At 45.2% G+C, this 23,764-nt stretch overlaps 1 protein-coding gene and 1 long non-coding RNA gene across 3 annotated transcripts in view; one reads left to right on the top strand and one right to left on the bottom strand.

Annotated features, from left to right (window-relative positions):
• Positions 1 to 7,192: 7,192 nt before the first annotated feature.
• On the bottom strand, positions 7,193 to 11,302 carry LOC139702295 (uncharacterized). Its single transcript, XR_011704883.1, has 3 exons — positions 11,222 to 11,302; positions 10,703 to 10,747; positions 7,193 to 8,974 (listed from the first exon to the last, which is right to left on the bottom strand). It is a non-coding gene; the product is annotated as an uncharacterized lncRNA (long non-coding RNA).
• A 6,558-nt stretch (positions 11,303 to 17,860) lies between these two features.
• Positions 17,861 to 23,764, top strand: part of Tex2 (testis expressed 2) — a 106,668-nt gene continuing 100,764 nt past the window's right edge. The window contains exon 1 of one of the 2 annotated variants that reach the window (XM_027946228.3): positions 17,861 to 17,993. The gene's annotated coding sequence lies outside the window, so the exon portion shown is untranslated. Of the gene's footprint in view, positions 17,994 to 19,090; positions 19,275 to 23,764 lie in introns of those variants that run through there. The other variant, XM_071603555.1, reaches the window with a different exon arrangement.

Raw genomic sequence — 23,764 nt, 5'->3', positions numbered from 1 at the left:
CCTTTTCTCCCACATCCTCCCCAACACTTATTGTTGTTTGTATTCTTAATAGCTGCCATTCTGACTGGAGTGAGATGAAATCTTAGAGTAGTTTTGATTTGCATTTCTTTATGCTAGAGATGTTGAGCATTTTTTCATATATTTGTTGGTTGATTGTATATCATCTTCTGAGAAGTGTCTCTTTAGTTCCTTGGCCCATTTATTGATTGTGCTATTTGTTTTTGTTTTGTTTTGTTTTTTTGGTGTTGAGAGTTTTGAGTTCTTTATATATCCTAGAGATTAGTGCTCTATCTGATGTGTGTGTGGTAAAAATCAAGCACCTAGGAATTAAACCAGAGACACTGCACCTATTAGAAGAAAAAGTGGGCCCAAATCTCCATCATGTTGGATTAGGCCCCAACTTCCTTAATAAGACACTTATAGCACAAGAATAAAATCAAGAATAAATGGGATGAATTCAAACTAAAAAGCTTCTCAGCAAAAGAAACAATCATTGAAGTGAATAGAGAGCCTACATCTTGGGAACAAATTTTTACCTCAATCCCTTTTATAAGGACACACTTCCTACTTATGAGGTGGAGCCTCCTAAAGGTCGACCTCTTTATACTTCTGCATTGAGGATTAAGTTTCAAGATGAATTTTGGAGGGGCACAAACATCTCAAATCATAACCTGGTTGTACCCTTTAAAAATTATTTACCATGTCACTCGTGGTAGAGTGCTTGCTAGCGTACCCAAAGTCCTGGGTTCTATCCACACCCCCAGAAAAAAATAAAAAACAAAAAATAAATTATTTAAAGGCACCTATATGAATTTAATAATAGTTAAAATAATTGCTACGAATCATAGTCCCTCTACGTTGGACACAGCTTTAAGGGCTTTGAGTTTCACAAATATTAAATAATTATGATTAAATGTAATTATAAATGTAAATTGATAATTATACCAAATAGTCCTCACAGTAACCCTGTGAGGTCGATACTAATATTATCTTCATTCTACAGAGGAAGAAAGTGAGGCTTCTCGGGGTCAAGGGGCAGGGCCAGGAGGAAATCCACTGGCTGCCTCCAGAGCCCTGCTTCGATGACACATATGTCACTCTTAAATGTATTTGAAACAATGCCACACTCAGGAGGAAGTTTTCCAGACTCATCAGGAAGGGGACAGAGACTGGCAATTCTGGAAAGGATGTCACCTAGGGACTCCCAGGCCCCCAAATCCAGCAGGCTTTTGTCATTCTCAGATTCCTTGGTCAGGCCCGTGCCACCTGCGGCAGAATTTCTGGGTCCAAGCGAGGAAGCTCATCATGTCTGCGGTCCCTAAAGGGTTCTGTGCATGTCACTCAGGCCCAGCCCCTGGTAGCCTCGGGTTACGCCTGCCACTTCCTAGTAGAAGCCTCAGCCTGGCAAAGCTGAGTGACTTTAACAGGACCCTGTTTAGGCTCCTTACAGGACAAGTGTGACTTGGGAAGGATTCCCATGTGGGTGCAGTTACCCAGGGGGACCCAGGTGTGGGCTCCTCTCGGACTCCGCCCTGTCCCAGGTGACTTTCCAGTGGACAGGCATCGGGGTTTCTCTGCACTGGGGGTAAACACTGGAGCAGGTCCTGTCTGAGGGTTGAACGGAACGAGACAAGTTTCCAGAAGGACTCACACCAAAAAGAGAACAGCTCTGAGGAGGGTGGGCTCCAGGCATGGAGAATGTGTCATGGACTAGTCATTCATGTTGATACCAAACCCAGGTCTGGAAGCTCAACCCAGAGAGAAACCAATGGGGGGGAGAGGTGGGAGTCCATGCTCCCACATCAACCTCCCAACTCCAGGAAGTTGAAGGATCACAGATGGAGATAGGAATTACGAAGGAGAGAGACAGGTTAATAAAGGGGAGGAATGTTCACATCTTTTCTGGGAATGGGCAGAGATCTTCCAGGAACTGGGGTGCCACCTCTTTTCCTTCCTCTCATGGTCTGGCGTTTCCAGTCATGGCGGCTGGTAGGTATCTTTAGCCTAGAAGTGGGAGGGGAGAGGCAAGCCTAGGTCAGGTTAACCTGGGATTATAGTTCTATATAATACATTTTCAAACAATCCACATGCCCACACACAGAGCTGAGTAGCATGTGAGTCAAAGGTTAGGGCAGCAAAGGAGACAGACCGTCTGAAGGCAGAGATGTTGAGCTTTTTCCTCTTGTTCCAATCACCCATGGGGCATCTGCTGGCCCAAGTGAAGAGGGAGACTAATGATGTATTGCCCAGCTGTGTGACCTCTGAAATGAGTGATCTTTACATCAACTCAGAGCAAATGAAGCTGGAGAGTGTGTTTAGGCTTTTCCTCAGTATCAATATGACATATTGGAGCCATATTCCTCACCTGACCACAATTACATGAGGCCCTTGGGATACCCGCTGATGCCATAGACTGAGATGGATTTGGGGTTTGAAGCCCCAGGGCTGGTGGCCCTATGTGACATTAATACTACTCGCAGAGTTATTTCATCATCAGTTTAATTCTTCACTGGTTGGTTTGGTTTTGTTTTTGTTCAAGAACAGTTGCTCAGTTTGACCACACGGTAGCGCTAATGGGCTTGGTAGCAAATACCAAGGAGGGCGTGGTCGGCATTCTAGGCTTAAAAAAAGAAAAATCTCAAAATTGCCCCTTTCCTAAATGATCCAACCTCAGATTTTTTTTTTCCCCCCAGATTTTCTGCAATAAGCTCTCACACCTTTTATGATAGCAGAGTGAGGGGAAAGGGAGATGATAGGAAATCACCACTCAATGATAAACATTTTATTTTCTTTACTGGTTGTTGTATGGTATGTATAATTATCATTTGAAAACTTGACATTACAATAATTTTCAGCATTACTATGCATTCTTCATAAACAGGTCTACATTACAATGAGTACAGATTGAGGGCTTACTGGGAACCAGGCAAGCTGGTTGTTGGTTTGTGTATATTTTTCCTTATCCCCAAATGACAGTGCTCCTACCATGAGGTGGATATGATTATTACCACTGTTTCATTGGTCATTACCATGACTTAACTCTCTGACTAGTGTGTCCATTTAATTTGGTGCCAGGTTTCGTTATTATCTACATAGCAAGAGCCCAACAGGCCCAGAGAAAGGCCTTTGCCATTTCCAGGTGGACATCATTCCTTCAACAGTGTTTATTGAGGGCCTGTGATGGCCTGGTCTAGGGGAAGGAGGGAGCCTGGTCCTGCCCTCCAGGAGGCTGTAGTCCAGGGGGAGAGATCAATAGAGCCACCAAGCAGATACACAGTGGGCAAGAGAGGACCAGAGGGACCTAGGAGACTCACAATTTATAAGCCAGGGCCAAAGAAAGTGGTTGCTAGGGTAACGAGCTTGATTTTTGTCTTTGGAGAAAGGAGAACATAAATCCCAGATTCTGGCGGAGGTGAGAGGGTCTAAGAAGCAGGAGGTGGGTAAATGATGAAAAGGTGGGGATTCTGTGTGGCGGGATCTCCAGAAAGGGAGGAAAGGCCGAGGGGCTTCAAGTTGTTCCCTGGGGCCGTCTTTGTCAGCACAGAGATTAACAGAATTATAAGCAGATACATGAATTCTGTAGCCGAGTTCTTGAAATGAGATCCAAACCCAGCTAGGCCTTGGGCGGTCCCGTCCTTCAGGGCAATGGTGAGCAGGTCGTTTCCATGAGTCTCCTCCCTGCTCTTCACCCAAAGGCAAGCTCCCTGCCGGTGAGCACCAAATCCTCTTATCAGGAATCTTATTTCTTTGGCACCTAACTTTTCTCAGTTGCTCAAACACCATTAGAGCAGTAATCGTGGTCACTGAGAGGAGAAAAACACCAGAAATCCTCTAACTCCCTGTTTTCAATTTTTTTTCCTTTTCCATCTCTGTTCCTGTGTACAAGATGAAGAAAACAGGTTCGTGGGCACATTGGTGACTATGGTGGACATCCTATGGCCTGTCCTGCTCATGTTCCCACTCATACTTCCTGGGACCAGAGGATCAGGTTGGATCTGCAGCATATGAAACAGACCACCAGAAATATATGACCTGGGACTCTGTCCACCACCACCTAGAGAGAATCCCAGAGGCCAGGCCAAGATGACGAGGCTTGGATGAGTTGAGACTTGGCCAATAGATGAGTCGAAAGACAAAATTACAGCAAATTTAAAGATTTAACAGGCTTTTACTTGCACTTCATGGATAGATTGAGAGTTGCCTGGGCAATAGCTGAATAGTAGATTTTGTAAGGTGAGAACAAGGAAATAGAACAATGGGGAAAAAAAAAGATTGGTTAACATCAGGTTATTTCAGGTTACTTTTTCTGTAACTTCCTTATTAGGCTGGCTCTGATGGACCAGAATGTCCAGTTTGCAAGAAAAACTGGTCTCTCTTGGCATCTACCAGCTTCCCTAAATTCTCAGTTTCATCATGTGGCATTTAACTGAGTGACTCCATTTTGGTCGGGTCTGGTCTGCTGGGGCCCAGTGCAGGAGCTCAGACCAATACAGTCGCCTTCCACAAGGCTCTTATTGAACAAGTGTTTGTAAAAGGATTGAGAAAGGATCAAGGAAGACAGACTGAGAGGTGTGGCACTGTAGAGAGCACCGTGATCTGACAGAGCATCAGGTTCAGGGTGTTGATGTTGGCTGAAGCCACTTTGGAACAGGTTGGAGAGGACAGGAAGAAGGCTCTTTCGAGCTTTTGCTGTCGAGGACAGTAGAATGGGGCAGCAGGAGGAGGAGGTAATTTCTCAGGGGAAGAGAGTTGAGTATATGTTAATGGGAGTGAGCCAGTGAACAGGAACAAGCTGTGTGTGCAGGATAAAGAGGGCGGTGGCTACAGTAGGTGGCTCTCAGGGAGTCAGAGGGGCCAGGCCTTCCCTAGTATCAAGGACAGAAAAGAGAGAGGTTGTGTCCAGAGGCCACAGGTGTATGGACTTGTGCTGAGGACGTGTGTGCGTGCAAGCACAAGTGTATGTGGGAGGCGGGGGGTTCTGGGCCCCACTTCCAGGAAAAAGGGAGGCAAGAGCATCAGGTGGGAGGGAAGATGCTGGGTTCTGCATAAAGAGCACCCACCATTTTTCTCAGAGAGTGGGGACACGAACTTACTTAGCAAGTATAGGCTTGCTGGGCAGGTGCAGTGTCCATTTAAAGTTTGGAATTATCAATTTAAAGAGGAATCATTGAGTAAACACAGGCCATGTGAGAGATGATGGTGACCATGGAGACAGAAGGAAACAGGTTTGGAGGTGCCCAGTATGGGACTCACTTACCGGTTGGATGTGACCTAGAAGGGGCAACTCACCTTGATGTGAGCAAATGTGTAGAGGTGCCATTGACAAGATGGGGAGGCAGGGGCCGAGCTCTGCTTGAGACATGTTAGCTGGAGGTGACTATTGGCCTTCGAGAGATGAGACCAAGCAGGCCCTTGGATCAGTCTGGGGCATAGGGTGGAGGCTGGGATTTTTCTCCTTTGTTTTATAGTATGAAAACTACACCATGAGCTAGACTGGGGATCTATGACAGTTACCATCATAATTGGCACAAAAGCAGAGGAAGGACTTTGGCATTTCCTGCTAGACTCAAGCTCCTGGTGGCAGAGCCCGGGTTTGCAACCTGCTGTTTCTCCAGCACCTGGCAGGGCTTGTAGGGCCCATCATGTGCTTAATCAGAATTTCCTGCCTGGATTGACGAATGACATCTAGTTCCTCCCAACCTCCAGAAATTGAGTGATTTCTTAAGTCTGGGACAGGTACCTTCATAGCCTAGAGAGGGAGGCTTTACCAATTATAATAATGATGATGGTTTGGGGATGACTTGTAATCAGGAAGGACCAATTGCTCTCAATAATGATTTAAGTGGGTCACACGAGGATTGCTCAGTGTGACTTAGGAGGCAAAATAGGTGTAGGAGGGTGGGGTGAGGGGTTGGAAATAGAAGGGAGGCAATTCCAGTTCCACCAGTAAGCTGGGGTTTGCTTTGTGACCTTAGGCTAGCTACTTGACGTCTCCTTTCCTTTTTATTTATTTCTGTTTTGATGGGAATGATAGAGATCTCCCCTACCTCTAGTGACTAGAGGCCTGCTAATGAAAGTAACTGTGTAGCCTCTGTGGCAAATAAAGGGACCTAATAAACCAGAGGCTGAGCATTCCTTCACAAAGCAGAGACCTCCTCTCTGTGTCAGGAAACAGCCCAGGTCCTGGACTCTGGGAAAGAGGTCAGTCATTTTCCAACCAGTATTCAGCTACAGGATTGGCCAGAGGAAGGCCAAATGGCAAATGTAGCTTGCAATTGATCTGTCCTGGGGACCCAATTTCCTCTAATGAATGGAGCAGGGACCACCTGTAAGGTGGAGGTCCTCTGCTGCTCTCTTCCTGACGAGCTACACAGATCCATGATAGAAATCACCAGGACCGTTTCACGAGGAGGCAGGTGCCTGGGGTATTTGAGCATGGAAGGAAGAACCAGCTGGGGTGGGGGGCAGGGAGGGGTGGACAGAGATGCCACAGACCCTGTAGTCTTCCTGCAAGAATAAAGTGAGAGCCCTGGCAAGCCAGGTGGGCACACACAGCCCAGCAGGGAAAGGGAGACACACAGAACGGAAGGCATGAGTTGGCCCAACCTCTGCACTTTTATAGAAGAGGAAGCTGAGCCCCATCAAGCGCCATTCATTTACTCCCCAGATATTTCTCAAGAGGTAATTACATGCCAGGGGCTCGCCCAATGTTAGGGTTAAAACATTGCTGCATAAAACATCACCCCCAACTCACAGGCTCCACACAACAGCCATTAGAGTATCTCCCGCATTTCTGGATTGAAGGAGTTGGGCTGTGTGTTCCACACCCTGGCATGCTAGCTACCACTGCAAGTGTCTAGGGCATGGCTCAGCTGGGCCTCCACAGTGGCTCGCCCACCCGGGTGGGTATTTGAGCTGTTGGCTGGGAGGCGAGCTGGGGATTCCACCTGGGGTGCCTCGGGTCTTTTCCTTGTGACTTCTCTATGTGGCTTGAGATTTTTTTTTTTCCTGTTCCAGAACTACTTTATTATTTCAGTAACATTCAAAAACCACAAGAGAAAACAAGTTTAAATGAGTAGGGTGAGGATATACAGAATGAAAGTTTTCTTGAAAAGTTTTCATAAAAGAAGTCAGAAGTAGGTATTTAATAATTTTAATAATTTAGAATAATATAAGTGAAAAAGTCCCCAAAGAACACCTTTACTCTAGTTCACTATTCCTTGTTCAATTTAAACCAAAAGAGAAGTGTTAATATAATGTACTTTCCATAGACAAGAAAACATCTTAAATATTTGTTAACTCAATAAAGCTCTGCAATATATTAAGTATGGATTAATATTCATGGTATAATTGTGAATTAAGCCTAGCATTGAAGGAGATTAATTATGCAGAATAGTACATAGTTTTTTGTGGGGGGGTACAGGGGATTGAACTAAGAGGCACTTGGCCACTGAGTCACATCCCCAGCCCTATTTTGTATTATATTCTGAGACGGGGTCTCACTGAGTTACTTAGTGCCTCACAGTTGCTGAGGCTGGCTTCGAACTAGTGATCCTCCTGTCTCAGCCTCCAGAGTCACTAGGATTACAGGTATGTGCTGCCACACTTGGCAGGATGGCTTGAGCTTTTAACAGCATGGTGGCTAAGCTGTAAGAGCCAGGAAGCAAAAGCTTCAGTCCTCTTGAGGCTTGGGCTTGGAAGTCCCAGAATATCATTTCTACTTCATTTTATTGGTCAAAGCCAATCATAGGGTGTATTCATTAAGTATGTTGCATAACAAATAATCCCAAGAGTTAGTGGTTTAAGATGACAATAATCATTTACCTCTCCCATTTCTGTGCATGAGGGAGTACAGAACAGGTTTTCTGACCATTTCTGGTGTGGGGACTCTCAGAAGATGCAGTTAAAATGTCAGCCAGAGCTGCACCCATCTGAAGGCTTGACTTACAGGACCACAGAACCCATTTCCAAGATGGCTCACTCATACAGTTGGCTAATTGGTGCAGGCTATAGGCAGGAGGCCTCAGCTCTTCTGCACATAAACCTCTCCACAGTTTGCTGGAGTGTCTTCACAACATGGCGGCTGCTTTTCCCAGATGGAGTGATGTGAGACAAAGAAGCCTGAATGCCCTGTATGAGCTAGCCTGAAACATCATACACTGTCTCCTCTGCCATTCTCTGTTTGTCACACAAACCAACCTTGGTCCGTGGTGAGAGGAGACTATGAAACAGGGCAGGAATGACCAATAAGTGAGGATCAATGGGAGACCATTTTGGAGACTGGCTATCACACAAGCCCAGTCCAAGATTCCAGAGAATGGAGAAATAGGTTGTACCTGTGGATGGAGAGAATGGCCGTCTCTAATCCACTGAGCCAGACTGTATGGATTTAACAGAGGATCAGTCACGGAGCTTATTGTCTAGAGGACCACAGAGAAAACTAGTGGCCGAGAATGGATGTTTCTCTCCTCTTCGTTACAGGTAAACCTGAGACTCAGGAAAGGTGAGACATACAGCAAGTGGCAGAGATGGAATTAATGATCAGCTCTTCTGACTCCAAGTCAAACCCTTCTTTGCCTCATGCGATATGACTGTTCATATGCTATAATGTTAAGTTTTATAGAGAGAATACAAGATTGTATATGGTTAAAAAAAAACAGTTATGTAAAAGAACAAAGGGAAACATCATGTTTTGATAATTGTTAGAAGGCTGGAAGAAAATGGGTGTTTTCTTCCTTCTGTGTTTCTATATTTTTTATCGTTTAATATTCTAAAATGAGCTTCTATTGCATTCATAACAGAAAAACCCAAACCATTTCCTGCTGTGGTGGATCGCAGAGGCGCAGCAGGAGAGGCGGTTGCTGGGGGGTTGGAGGTGGGGGTGGAGTCCTCCACCTGCCCCCCCCCCCTTCCTCCTCTGCCTTGGCACAATGGGATATTTATGGTGTCTCCAGCGCATGCTTCTTGAGTTCACCTGTGAAAACCAAGCTGCCCTCTCAGGTGAGGTGTTGAGGAAGAGCCTCCTGGGAAGGAGGTGTGGGTCTCTGATCTGCCAGGGGTGAGTTGTTTTCCCAGTGCTGTTTGCCCTCCTTCTCCTCCTCCTCTTTGGACTAGGGATGGAATCCAGGGGTTCTTTACCAAGGAGCCATCTTCAGTCCTTTCTTTATTTTAAAACAGGGTCTCTGCTAAGTTGCTGAGGCTGTCTTTGAACTTGGGATCCTCTTGCCTCAGGCTCCCAAACCACTGGGATTGCAGGCATGCACCACCACACCCCACTCCTTCTTCTTTTTTAAACATAAAAATTATAATTAGTTGTGCATATTAACTGTACCCAATAGTGGGTTTCATTGTGACAATTTCACAGATGCATGTAACAGACTTTGGTTGTGTCCACCCTCCAGATCCGCTCCACCCTGTCCTGTTCCCCTTTCCTAGTAGTCTCCCTTCTGCTTTCACATCATACTTCTTTCTCTTTCTAGATTCTACAGATGAGAGAAAATATGTGATACTTGCCTTTTAAACTTTTGCTTATTTAACTTAACATGACAAACTCCAGGTCTATCCTTTTTCCTCCAAATGACATGACTTTGTTCTTCTTTATGGTTGAATAATACTCCACTGTGTCTATATACTGCACTTGCTTTTTCCTCCACTGTGTCTATATACTGCACTTGCTTTTTCCATTCATCCACTGATGGGCTTTTTGATGGATAGACCTATAATGCTGTTTTCTGGTCCAAGATCAGGGTGACTCTCTCAAATATAAGTTTGTATACCAGAACAATGAGAGAGATTATTTCCAGGGTGAAATCCTGGAAACCCCAAGATCTACAGTCACTGTAAGACAAGAGGCTTTTGGTTGTTTCAAATATTAGAAGTGTTTTTTGGTTTCTTCCATGGGACATCTTTCACTTCTATTTTTTTGAGACTTAAGCACATCACCCCATTGAGTTCTTACATGCATCACATTCTGTGCTTAGTAATTTTCTCTAGAGTAAAAAACAATAGCAACCATTAAATTGGGCACCAATTATGTAAAGATATTGTGTGTTTTACATACATTAAATTTTTTTTTTTTTGGCCATACTGGGGATTGAACTCAGGGTGCTTTACCACTGAGCTACATCCCCAACCATTTATTATTTTTTTTTTATTTTGAGTCACGGTCTTGCTAAATTGCTGAGGCTGGCCTTGAATTTACCATCCTCTTGCCTCAGCCTCCTGAGTCACTGGGATTATAGGAATGTGTCATCACTCCCTGCAAACAATTAATCTTTATAATAATATATAATGTGAACACCTTCAATTTGTAGATGAGGAAGTTGGGGGTCAGGGAGATTAAATAACTTCTCCAAGGTCACATGACTAGAAATGATAGAAGCAGGCCTACAACCCAGGTCAAGATGGGCCCACAGCTACTAGCTTAATGCTTCCTTAAAAAGAATATCATAACCAGACCAGGTGGTATACACCAGTAATACTAGCAATTTGGGAGGCTGAAGCAGGAGGACCACAAGTTTGAGGCCAGCCTCAGCAATTTAACAAGACCCTCGGAAGCTTAATGAGATCCTGTCTCAAAATAAAACATAAAAAAAGAAAAGAGATTATGGCTCAGTGGTAAAGAGCCCCTGTTTGTCTCAATCCCTTTATAGGTAACCCTGGCCAAAACAGACTTAAATATTTTCTGGGCTTAAGCTCTCACCTGAATGATCATCCTTGTCTTCTGAATGGAACAGATGCCGAGTATCTGCGTGGAAATGGCAAAGGTTAATTGAGTCCATCATTTCCATTCACGATTCTGTTTAACAACCTGGTAGGGAGCAAATATTTCCCACTTCTGGCTACTCTATATCATGAGGTATCAATCAACATTTCAAGGTTTAAAACAACCAAACAATGTCCCAGTCTGTGTTTAGGTGTGTGTGTATGTGACTTCAAGTGGCCAATGGAGCCTTCCACCTCTGTAACTTAAGCTGTGATGTGTGCAGATGGGGTTTAGCCACTGCAGGGTGGAAGCCAGTACCTGTGGGTTGTGATGCTGACCCCTCCATCCCTGGAGTTAGAACTGTGCTCCAGGGTGATTCAGGGCAAACTCAAGATCGGATTTCCCATGCTGGAGTAGAGGCAGGAGGATGGTGGTTATGAGCAGAAGGCCTTGTGGTTGGAGGGCAGCAAGGCTAGTGGGTATAAATGGTCAGCTTTCCGTTACTGTAACACATACCTGAGACGAATCAACCTTCAGAGAAAAGGTTCCTTTTGGTTCACCATTTTGGATGATCGACCCTGTTGCTTTGGGCCTGCGGTGAGGAAATACATCTTAGAACACATGGTGGAGCAAACTGCCCACCTGATCATATTGATAGTATGGCATTGAGGTTCCCCAGGGGTTAAAAGGGCCTATTCTTGCCCCACAGCTGCTGGGCTTACCTCTGAGGGAGACTAATGACCTATCAACTTGTCAGCCTTTCTCTGATAGAGGTGGTGTGACAAGTCCACCTGGCCCTGCTACAGATGGCTTCATCTCTATCCCTACTGTTCTCCACAACCACCCCGTACTTCTTGAAAGAGAGAGGGAGAAGGAGGAGCTGGGGTCCCATACACCAAGTGACCAGAAGACCACCCCCCAGGCCCCATCCCTTAAAATTTCTGCCTACACCCACAGCACCAATGTGGGGACTAAGCCTTTGTCACGTGGGCCTCTGGGGGACATTTAAGATCCATATAAGAGCCAGGTGCAATGGCACATGCCTGCCATCTCAGCAACTCAGTCTGAGGTAGGGGGATGGCAAATTTGAGGCCAGCCTGGGCAAACTGGCAAGATCCTCAGCAATTTAGTGAGACCCTATCTCCAAATTAAAACAAACAAACAAACAAACAAAACAAAACAAATAAAAAGGGCTGGGGTGTAGCTCAGTGGTAGAACACCCCTGAGTTCAGTCTTCAGTATAGCAAAAAGATAATAAAGGCAGACCAAAACCACCATGGGGTAGCCATGCTGAGGTGCTAGAGGAAGGGTGGGGCATTGAAGACTGACGGTGGATTCCTTCTCCCTACTGAGCGTTGGGAAGGACCCTGAGAGGCAGGCACACAGTCAGGAGGGAAAGGGAGGACAGGTCAGTTTTTCTCCCTAGAAATTCTACTCTGACCCTGCTCCACATCAGTTAGAAGCCATTGTTCCTCAATGGACCTTGGAACGACAGAACTTTGAGACAGTTATATTTAATAACCATGGATCTCAGGCTGGAACTGTGGCTCAGCAGTAGAGTGCTCGCGTAGCACGGGCGGGACCCGGGTTCGATCCTCAGCACCACATAAAAATAAAGGTATTGTGTTTTGTCCATCTACACCTAAAAAATAAATAAATAAATATTAAAAAAAAACAAACCTCGGATCTCACATGCTAACCAGCAAAGTGAATAATCCATTGCTCATGGCTCCTTTGTGGCAGGAATTACTCACATGAGCATCAATCTGAGGGTATATAAAGCTTCTGAAAACTTTCTTTTTGGGTAACTTTAGAAACTACTTCTGTGGCACACAGGACCTTGTCACCCTCAGAATTATTGCCCTGTGGCCACCTGGTCTTCTCTGAATGAGCACAAAGTCTGGTTTTGCCATCTTCCCTCCTGTCCACCCTCTCCTTGGGCTTCCCACAGCCCTGGTTCTGCCTCAAATGCACCAGCCCTTGGGGCTGCCCGGAATTCTCCCTCTCCATTGGCAGCTCCCTCTTTTATTCCTCTCAGTGGCCTTTCCAGTCCTCACTGCTTCCCACAAAGCTCCCTGGTTATCGCTTCCCCACCCACTCCCAAGAGATGGCTTTCCATCCTACTTATGAGCTAAAACCCAGACGCCACCAGGCAGGAGTTTCCCTCTGCTTCCTGTCTTCCCCCTATGAATGACTGTGCACCCCACCAACCCGGCATCCAGCTTGTCTCCAGGAAGAGAAGACCCTCTTCCTGCTCGGGTAACTCCTACCCCCTGGATGTCTTTCGATCCTGTCCCATTCATTCTTTTCTTTTCTTATTTTTTAAAAATATATTTTTTTAGTTATACATGGACACAATATCTTTATTTTGTTTATTTATTTTTATGTGGTGCTGAGGCTTGAACCCAGGGCCTCGCACGTGCGAGGCAAGCGCTCTACCACTGAGCCACAACCCCAGCCCCTGTCCCATTCATTCTTTGTCCCCCCCTTAGTACTTCTGCTCAGCCTGGCTCTAGAGAGCCTCTGTCTTTCCAGCCCCAACTGCATTGATATTGCCGATGACCCCAAGTAACCTTCTCTGTTGCAGTTTGGTTTTCCTGGCGCTGGGGATCAAACCCAGGGCCTCACCCATGCTCAACTGCACACTTATCCACTGAGCTACACCCCAAGCCCTAACTTTCTGATTTCCAAATCCCAAGAAATTCTAGACTTTTCAGACCCTTTCTGACTTGACACCTCTGAGCCACGTGTTAGTGTTGGCTCTGTCCTCCAATCGCTTCTCCCTTTGCTTTGGTGACAACATTCTTATTTGGGTTTTTATCACTTTTCTGGTTCCTCTTAAAAACTTCCATCTGGCTACCCTAGAAATGGTATTGAGGTTCCCCAGGGGTCATAAGGGCCAATTCTTGCCCCACAGCTCCTGGGCTTACCTCTAAGGGAGATGTAATGATCTACCATCGTGTCAGCCTTTCTCTGATAGAGGTGGTGTGACAAGTCCACCTGGCTCTGCTGCAGATGGCTTCGTCTCCATCCCTACTGTTCTCCACACACCACCCCGTACTTCCTGAGTGCTTGGTGATCACTGATTAATATAGTACAGCCTGTGGCACTGGATTCCTAACCTTTGTTAAATGTATAAGTGGATCGATTATTTTTTTTTATACTTCTTAACTGTTTCTCCCTCCAAAAGTACAATGCAGTGTCAAAAATGGAATTAAAGATTACAGAGTACCTTTTGTTTTGTTTTGAGATTCAGGAAACAATAAGGATTACCTTGAAATGTCATAACTGAAAATAATTCAAGTATGCCAAAACCCACGAAGGTTTAACGGATAGCTGAAGCCTGGATTGAGAGAGTCTGGGGTGAGGCTGGGAGAAGACAGAGTCATAATTTGGGCTTGGATTTCTGTGATTTAAGATCCTAGAGCTGGGGATGTAGCTTAGTGGTAGAGTGCTTGCCTACCATGTACACAGCCCTGAGTTTAATCCCAAGCACCAAAAATAAAAAAGATCCTATTGTAGAAAATATTAGTTCACTTTGTACATGCTATGCATATAGAGCAGCTGTTTGGGGGACAAAGTAAAGATCTTGCTTGATATTTAGCACCCTCACTCCTGACCTTTGTCAGAAGCCACTGCAATGAGTCACAGACACCAAGCCCTAAAATCATTCTTTTCATTTGTGTGTTCAAAGTATCTGCACATATGCTTCTTGACTTATGATGGAGTTATAATAACCCGACCATAAACTGAAAATGTGTAAGTCAAAAATGCACTTAATACACCTAGTCTACTGACCATTGTGGCTTAGCTCTCTACTGGCTCAGCTCTGTACTGTAGAGTATTGGTCAATTCCTGTCAAGGTCATATGGCTCATGGGAGCTGGGCTCACTGCCAATGCCCAGCATCAAGAGAGTATCCTACCACATATTTCTTCCCTAAGAAAAGATAAAAATTCAAAGTGTGGCCTCTACTTAATGTCGATTATGTTCATGCCATCGTAAAGTAAAAAAAAAAAATCATTGGGTGCAATGGCGCATGCCTGTAATCCCAGTGGCTTGGGAGGATGAGGCAGGAGGATTGAAAGTTCAAAGCCAGTCTCAGCAACTTAGAGAGGCCCTAAGCTACTTAGCCAAACCCTGCCTCAGAGAATAAAAAGGGCTAGAGATATGGCTCAGTGTTTAAGTGTCCCTAGGTTCAATCCCTGGAACCATATAAACAAATAAAAATGATACATAAAACCATCATAAGTTGAGGACCATCTGTAGAGTCACACATGTTCTTCATTTAATTTGATTTTCATGCCAGCCTAAGGAGACAGAATTTATCGTTCCCATTTGATAGATAAGCGATCTGAGACTCAACAAGATTTAATTATATAACTTGGTCAAATCAAGGTCAAGCTAATGGTAAGTTAAAAGCAATGGAACTTCAACTCTAAGGCTGTCCTATATTATATTTCCTTTGGATACAGATTAGTGATATTTGCTTCTTTTGCTTTTTGAAGTTATTCATCCTGTTTCTGGCAGCAAGAAGGCATTTTGGCAGGCACTGTTAGGAAGAACCTCGTCCTTAGGGCCATGAATACTGGTTCTTCCTTTAACTGGCCCTGCTATTTGGACATATCACCAATTCTCTGTGAGTTTCAGTTTCTGCATCTATAAAATGAAGAAAATAGCAATCATATCTACCCCATAGGGTTAATGTAAGGTTTCAGTGAATTAATATATATACAGGAATTGGCACAGTATCTAAAGCAGAGTAATCTCTTAATGAATAGGATGTTTTAATATTTTGTTATCATATGTTCATTTATTTTCTTAAAGCACCTGAATTCCTCACTTTTCAAAAGGAAGAGCTCCTTCTTAGTGTTCATGCTGAATATTTCTACCCTTTGTTTGAGGTCATGTTGATGACATGTTGATTAATCTAAAATCTATATAAAGCTGGATATGGGCAAGGGGGGAGGTGGGTACTCTAAGGGGCATACTGCTAGCTTCCAAGGGCCCTTGAAAGAGTGTAGATCTAGGCACCATCTTCTGAGTTGGGGGTTTGGAGATGTGGCCCAAAAGAGTTTCAAGCTGTAGCTCCATAAATAACTGCCATTGGTGCACATTTCTAGGTATCCATGATCAGAGTCCTCTCCTATCATGAAATTCCTTTCTTTTGGGAAGGCCTAGGCATGTAAGTGGTGATCCTAGTGGGTGATGCCTGCAACCTGGAGATTCAATTCTGACAAGGTCAGTCAACCTGATGCACAGGCATCCCTATCACATGCAGAGCAAAAAAGGGTTGTTGTATGGAGGCCACTCCAAGAACTAGTAATCTGTGTGGGAAGGGGTTGACCTCAAGTCCAGGACAGTGATTTCTGGGTACCCAGGTGTCTACTCTGGGACAGGGAAAGGAATGTGGCCTGGTGGGTGGGCAGGGCTTGATGACTTCGCAATGAGGCATTAAAGGGATAGGGCATCCTACCAAGGTTATGACAGGCCTAGAAATGAGAATGAGCAAGGGTGTGTTTGCCTTAACAATATTTACACATTGTCTCAAGAACAAGGCTGACTTCCTTGAGTTCTAGGCCTTGACCTTACCCTTCCCTCTCCCAGGATTTCAAGTTTTCAGCTTTTGCTTCCAGATAGAGTGCTTTTCTAAATTTGGTTCTTGGCAAGACCCATTCAGGGAACGGAACCATTCTGAGTTTCTCAGAAGGTGACCTCTAGCTGTATCAGCAAGTCCCCCCAACCATACTTCTAATTTTGAGGATAAAAAGGAGTTTGGCTTTATTTTGGGCAGTTGAATTTGGATTTCATATATTTTTGAAATATACATGTGAGCGTGGTCTTTGGAGCAACCAGAGACTCTGAGGGGAGGTGTTGAAAAATAAATGCATATTTCCCCCAGGCTGACCAGATACAGTGGATTAAAGACTCTTGGGTGGGACTTAGGGAATCTGCATGTTAAATTCCTCTCAGATGCTGATACTAATGTTTGGGATCTACTGACAATATGATGAAATGTGGATAAGAGAACTCTCCAAATATGTCAATGTGGTGTGCCAGTTCAGCTTGCTACCTCAGGATCACAAATGAGACAGGTAAAATGGGCTGGATCAGCACCCCAAGAAGCCCATTCTTGTTGTTTTTTTTTTTTTTTTTTTTTTTGGTGGGGGTGGGGGGATGTCCTGGGAACCCAAGGAGTGTTTTACCACTGAACTACATCCCCAGTCCTTTTTACTTTCTATTTTGAGACAGGGTTTCAGTAAGGATTTGCTAAATTGCTGAGGCAGATATTAAACTTGCAATCCTCCTGCTTCAGCCTCCCAAATCGCTGAGATTACTGAGTATGTGACATAGGGGAAGCTCATTCCAAGTGAGAATTCACCTCTAGAAGTTACTTTTCCTCTCCTGGCCTCAGACATTGCCTCTCTAAAAATGAATATATTAGATGAGTTCTAAGCTCTTATACCTAGTCACAAGTCATGCATGGTGGTGCACATCAGTAATCCCAGCAACTCTGGAGACGAGGAAGAAGGATCACAAGTTCAAGGCCGGCCTTTTATCTTAGTGAGACCCTGTCTCAAAATTTAAAAAAAAAAAAAAAGATGGGGATGTAGTTCAGTGGTAAAGCGCCCATGGGTTCAATCACAGTTCAAAAACAAACACCAAAGTAACAAAAAACTAACAACAGATTCCGTTTGGAACTGGATGTTGCAGAAGTGTGGGGGAGACTGGTAATTTGTCTTTTAAAGCCAATTTCTGAATTTGGACGGGGACAGATGTGTCTGACGAACTAGACGTCATTGATTCTCGGAGCCTCAGTTTCCCTCTGTCAGGGGCATTTGTTGCTAGGATGCAGGAAGAGGAAATTAAGAAGTGCAAAAAACTAGGGAAAGCGCCAGGAGAGGGAGGCTCACCTGGGATTCTTTCATGTAACATCCCACACCCTGCTGCCTCCAGCCGCCGCCCCTTCCTCCGGTCCACAGGGCAGCGGCCCCTTTAACAGCCCAGACGAATCGCCCGCCTATTTCCACGGCCGTTCCTCGGCGCGCGGTAGGGGTTGGATTGGTCGGGCCTAGAGCGCGGCTTGCTCCGCCCCGCCGCCCTCTGGTTGGCGGCAGTGGCGGCAGACGCGGGGCGGGTCCGCCGGCGGGGCGGGGCGGCCGGTGCCCGGGGGCGGGCGGGCTGCAGGACCGCGGCTGGAGAGCAGGAGCGGGAGCCGGAGCCCGAGCCGCGGTGGCCGCGGAGCACGGGCGCCGGCGCAGTACCATGAGGCAGCCAGCGGATCCGGGGTGAGCGCTCCCGGGCCCGGGTGGGGCGGCGGAGGGAGCGCCTCAGGAGAAGGCCTGGGCTGGGGTCGGCCTGACCCCACAGGTCCGCGGTACCGGCCGGGTCCGGCGGCCGTTGGCGCGGCGGGGCTCAGGGTCTGCGGTCCCGCCCCGCTGTCTTGGCCCGGGTATGGACCAAGACGCCGGCCCACTACGCCCCCCAAGCGAACCTTCCTCCTTCGGGGCCGTGCCAGGCAGTTTGGGCTGGACCCGGGCCGGAGGTGCCGACCGGCGGTCCCCAGGCTGTCGTCCCGGGGCGCGGGCTCGAACCCGGCAGGGAGGCAGCGTCCACACGCGCACTAAAGGAGAAGAGCTTGCACTTTTATGAATGGGGCCCCAGGTTCTTGCCGCCCCCCTCGCCCACGTCACGAAATGCTTAGAAGTCGAGGGGACGCAGTTACTTTTACACGAATCTGTCAGAGGTTGTCTGCGCCTCGTTTGTTTTTCCTCCTACTCCGGGAAAACGCCGGTGGTGGTTGCTGTGGGTGGCCGTGGGGTGGTTTGTTTGCCATAGAAGGGGGCTGCGGCGCGCCAAAACCCCGGGGATCGGAAGGTTAACAAGTGACATTGGGTTGAGGCCTAACGCCAGCTGCCCCGCCAGGAGCGCTGGGTTGACGGTGGCGGCCGTAGCTGCTGGCTGCTAGCTGCTGAGCCCAAAGTCGAAACGCTGGGACCGGGAGCAGAAAGGGAACAGCCCGCTGGATTGCAGCACACGCCGCCCAGGGCGCTCACCCGCGCTGGAGTTGGTGCAAGGGAGTTTTTCCCCCATTGAAAACGGTTTTTGGAAAACTTAGCCTCTCACCGAGTTGATGGTTACTTAACCATAGGTTGTTATGGTTACAGGCCATCAAATATAAGAGCAAAGTCTGTTTCCACGCTCTGTTTCTCCAAAGCTACGGAGTACTTTGTCACTACGTTGCATTGAACGCTGCACAGGGAGGACACACCTTTTTTAAAGTTGAAGGAAAAGCGTGGGCTCCACGAGGGCACCAGTTATATTCTGTTTGCGTTTGGAGTCCCAGCGTATTGACACTGTCAGTGCCCTGCACATGAGTTGGAAGGAATGCGCCCTTTACATGTTTTCGATGATTCTCACCTAAGGATTTAGAGCAGTCATTTTGGGATCCAGTATAAGCTGAAGAGAAACAGCGAATGACTTGTATGGATAACATCAAGGAAAAATGGAGGGGCAACTAATTTGTGAGTTTTGGAACTTGATGACACAAGGAAGCTTATCCCATATTGGTAAGGTGAAACTGCCATTTCATAAGCTCTCACCCAACCCTTGAAACGATTTCACTTCTCTTTCAGATTTTTCCAGAAATTGGTAGTTGGTCTAAATTTATGGAAAACAAGGAAGCCTCTCAAGATGATGAAGCTAGAGTCAGGTTTTTGCTGGTGACTTTTTTTGTTAGTGAGCCCCTCTGGGAGTGACAGTGAAGGCATGGAGAGGGAACCTGGAGGACTCTGGGGACTGCCTTGCTTGCACATTTATCCCCAGGAAAAAGGTGCAGTGCCTGAGAGGAAGGAGATTAACAAACTGATTCAGATCAGAATATGGTAGTGATCAAGTCCACTGACAAGTAATCCATTGACTGGACAGACATGGAGGAAGGAACAGTTGAGGAGCCAGGTGTGGAAGGTTTGAAGAACAAGTAGAATGTCACTGTTTATGTGATTAGCAATATAGCATATGCCAAGCATATTGTTTATTATTAGAGATTACGAGTGCTTCTGGAGAAGAAGCAGGAGAGATTAGTTTTTTAGATAGAATAAATGTGTAGGATGTTTCAGATTTAAAAAAAAGTTGCCTAGAGTTAAGAAAGAAATATCCAACTAATTTTTATTGGGAGTCTGTGGTGTACAAGAAACTGCTAGGCATTATGAATATGAAGGAAGAAAAAATGGGGAAGAGTTTGTTTTTACATGCCATATGATTGGTCTTCTTTCCAAAATCAGAAGCTGTTTTCTGAGGATTTTCTGAAGCCCTTAAGTATAGTAAAGAAGAAATGCACAGAATATTATTTAATGTAAAAACAAAACAAAGTAATGAAGCAATTCTTCTCACTGATTCTTCTTAAAGATTACTCTGGTATCAAACTGAGTCTCCAGAGACCAGTTTTGTGTGTCACATTGGTATAAAACAGTATTCATCCTCATGTCTGTTGACTGATGTTTTAATGGTAAGTGCCTGTTTGTTTTAGTTTTTGTTTTTAATCCCTTTTGCCTGTCATTTCATTTACTCAGAAATTGGAAAGTCCTTTAAAAAAAACACTGGCCCTTTTTTCCAGGTACTTCCAGTTAATTTCTTTGCCTGAATTTCTCTTGGGGTCTTCTGTCTTCTGTCCATCCTTATTATCTCCTGAGTATCCCCCTTGGCAGCTCTTGTGGTTACAGAGAATGTTTTGTCTTTGATTCTGTCCCAAAGCAGAGGTGACTAGCATTAAAAAGAAGGCATTGTTGTTTTAGCTCTGCCAGTTACAATGTCCTGACATTTGTGTGTGTCTTCTCCATCCTGCAGTAGCCTCTTGGGGTGGCCACGTTGGCCTCTCTTTACAGAAGAGGAAACTAAAGCTCAGAGTGATTCAATAACTTGCCAGGGTGACAAGCAGGAACTTCTATCTAGGACTTTCTGATTCTCAAGGTGCTTTTCCATTGACCATGTTTCTTTTCCTGAGAGAGGAATAGAGTTTATGAGGAGTAATCTAGCGTAGAGTCTGCTTGAGTAGACACATGAGAGGTCAGGTTCAGAGACGTTCAGAGAATTGCCAGTTAATGGGTTTCTTTTCTTTTTTTAAGATATGTATATATCACACATGCTAGGCAAGTACTCTACCACTGAGCCACAACCCTAGCCCCAGTTAATAGGTTTCTGTGCTGTGGTGGAGACAAGTTAGCAGCTCTGCCATGTGCAGTTTTGAGTATTACATGCCCTTGGGAAAATAGGGGTTTACTACTGTGAAAAGGTGACTAAACTTCTAGGTTCTGAATCCCAATGGTTCTACTTACCCTTTTGTGACTTTGAGTAAGTTATTTTCTCTGTATCTCAGTTTATTTATCATTAAAGTGGGACAATATTCACATTTTTACAATGATAATACAGTGCAATTTGTACCATTTTAACATTTAAAAAAAAAAAAACAAACCCAAAACATATCATCTGTGGGACCTTAGAGTTGTAATTGGCAGTGTCTTCATTTTTCGGAGCATAAAATAATGGTGTGTCTTACAGTCAGTGGTTTTTAGATTAGATGGAGTAGGTAGTACATTATTTATAGGTAGTTGTGAGGCTTGAATGAGGTCACTCATGTCCTTGGCATACATGATACCCAGTAACAGTTGATGTTGTCAAGATACAGAATGAATGGTTAACTGATAGGTGGATCTTGGATGAAGCTACAGAGAGTCCCATAAGCTTTGCCACTCAGAGCCCAGGCAGTACCCCATGATCTGGGGCTACAGGAACGGTTTCCAATTTGCTTGGAGCTCTGTCCTTTGGCTGACTTGTCCCTGTGAGAAGCATTAACTTCAGAAGCTAACGAGCCATGGACCACAACTCCCTTTGTTCTGCCTATTCATTAAGGTCTTTGTCAACTTTAAATCCCAAGTTAAAAATAAAATAAAAACTGGTATAAAAAGATGGGCAACCTAAGCTAATATGAGTATTCTTATGTGTGAGTTTTAAAGCTGCTCAAGGTTATATACAAGATTCTATGTTGCTCCTTCTCAAACTCCTTTATAGTGCTTAATTACAATGCAGGAAATGTCCATGAGACACTTAATGAGAAGGGTGCTAGGAGGTCTGACAATACAGAAGCCCCTGCCTGGCATGGCTGAGGTAAACAGTGCACTGGATGTGGGGCTGAGAGGCTTGGTGATAGTCTTGGTGACTTCATCTGTTATCCCAGGTTCCTGGCCACATCACTTTACCACTCGGGGCCTTAGAGGAGCTCTCTTCTCAAATGAGGACCCCTTCTTAGTTACCTGCCTCTAACACAATCTCATGGAATATATGAGTGTATGAATTGCAGGCTCTGAGATATGAAATTAATGAAAGGAAATTTAGAATTTTCGAAGTCTCATTTGGATGTGTTGATAGCGCTTTGCAAAGCAGGAAACACCAAGCAGGTAAGAGCAGTGTGTTAGCTGGCATTTAGGGAGAATTACTGTGTGCCCTGTGCTGTTCTTTTAAACTTCACAAAACCCTATAGATACTGTTATGAATTCTAAGATGAGAAACAGATTTAGAGAGGTTAAATAACATGGCTAAGATCACATTCAAGTTCAAGAGCTTATAGCTGGGATTAGAACCCAGGCTTCTATTGCTCCCATTTGACTTCTCTGGTTGCTTCAGGTGGGTCTTGCCTCATTTTGGAGTCCTCTCAAGCCATGTACCCGGGGAGCTTTCCCAGGTTAAAAATAAGATTCTCCTGCTTTGAAATCACAGATTCCTGTTATTATGTACTAACAACTGTTTAAATTCTAAGTTCTCCCTCAGGATTTCTGTGAATTGGGGGGACTTTGTTAAACCTAAAGAATAATTCATGTGGGAGTTGCAGGGGACTTAAGTCCTTGAAAAGAGAGGTTTTTCTTTGTTGAACAAAAGCCATTGCACTGTCACTGTGAGCATAAATGGGACTATTGAGGGAAGAATCTGACCTTTTTGTATGGAAGCTCACACAATGGGAAACCTGGGTGGGCTTTGAAATGGCTAGGTAACCTTTGCCTGTTGGATTTGCCTGGAATATTGGCTCAAGGTTTTCCCCTAAGAAGATTATGGGAACTGAGACATTGAGGACCTCCCCAGCTTATTCTAACAGCTGAGAATGGCACAGGGCAAGAGGCACTGTCTTCAGTCATAGCTTATTTAGGACTTGAGATCAAAACCCACCCTTTGGATTGTACCTGAAAACACCTTTCAGAGTCACAGTTTGCATTTTGTAAGTTTCCTTTCTCTTGTTATTTAAAGCTGACATAAGCTGGCTTGTTCTCGTATCCAATTTTCAGTCCCTTCCTAAACCTAATGCTGTCTTTTAAGCAGTATTCCTAAAGATGGAATTTATCTTTTGGGGCTAAGAGAGAATTTAAAATTTTTTTCTACTGAAAGAACTGACTGAACAATGGTTGTCAGTCACCAAGCATTTGAGTGTCTCCTGGGGCCAAGCACTTGTGCTTGGCTTTGGAAATCTGACAGGCAGCAAAACAGATGTGGCCCCTGACTGCACTTGGCACCTTATCTAGTCTAGACAATAAACAAGTCAACAGAGCCTTATATGCACTGTACATATGATATTGTAGTGAGTGTAAAATCTTCCTCTGAAGAAAAACAACAGGGCACTGAGAAAAGGTAAAGGGAAGGAGCCCACAGCTGGGAATGCTGGGAAGAGTATTGCAAGAGAGGAAGCAATGGGGCTGGGGCTATATGTAACTCAGTGGTAAGTGTTTGCCTAGCATAAAGTGAAGGCATTGTGTCCATATACAATGAGAGAGAGAGAGAGAGAGAGAAAAAACACGAATGAACAACGTGTGAGTGGTGTGACTGCACCAGAGAGGAGAAGATGGGAAAGGGCAGTGCACTGGGGGTCAGGCAGGGGCCCAGGAGCTGGTCACCATTGGAGGGTCCTTGGAAAGTTTCTTAACCTCTTGTGCTTCAATTTGCTACTTCCAAGTGGCTGTGAAAGAACCCTAAGAGCAGTACCTGGTGTGACAGACAGGGCTATGAGTAAGGATTTGCT

Source organism: Marmota flaviventris, chromosome 17 (genome assembly GCF_047511675.1).
Source record: "Marmota flaviventris isolate mMarFla1 chromosome 17, mMarFla1.hap1, whole genome shotgun sequence".
In the NCBI taxonomy this organism is placed as follows: Eukaryota; Metazoa; Chordata; class Mammalia; order Rodentia; family Sciuridae; genus Marmota; species Marmota flaviventris.
The sequence above is the reverse complement of the archived record's forward strand: the minus strand, read 5'-3'. Positions and strand labels throughout refer to the sequence as shown.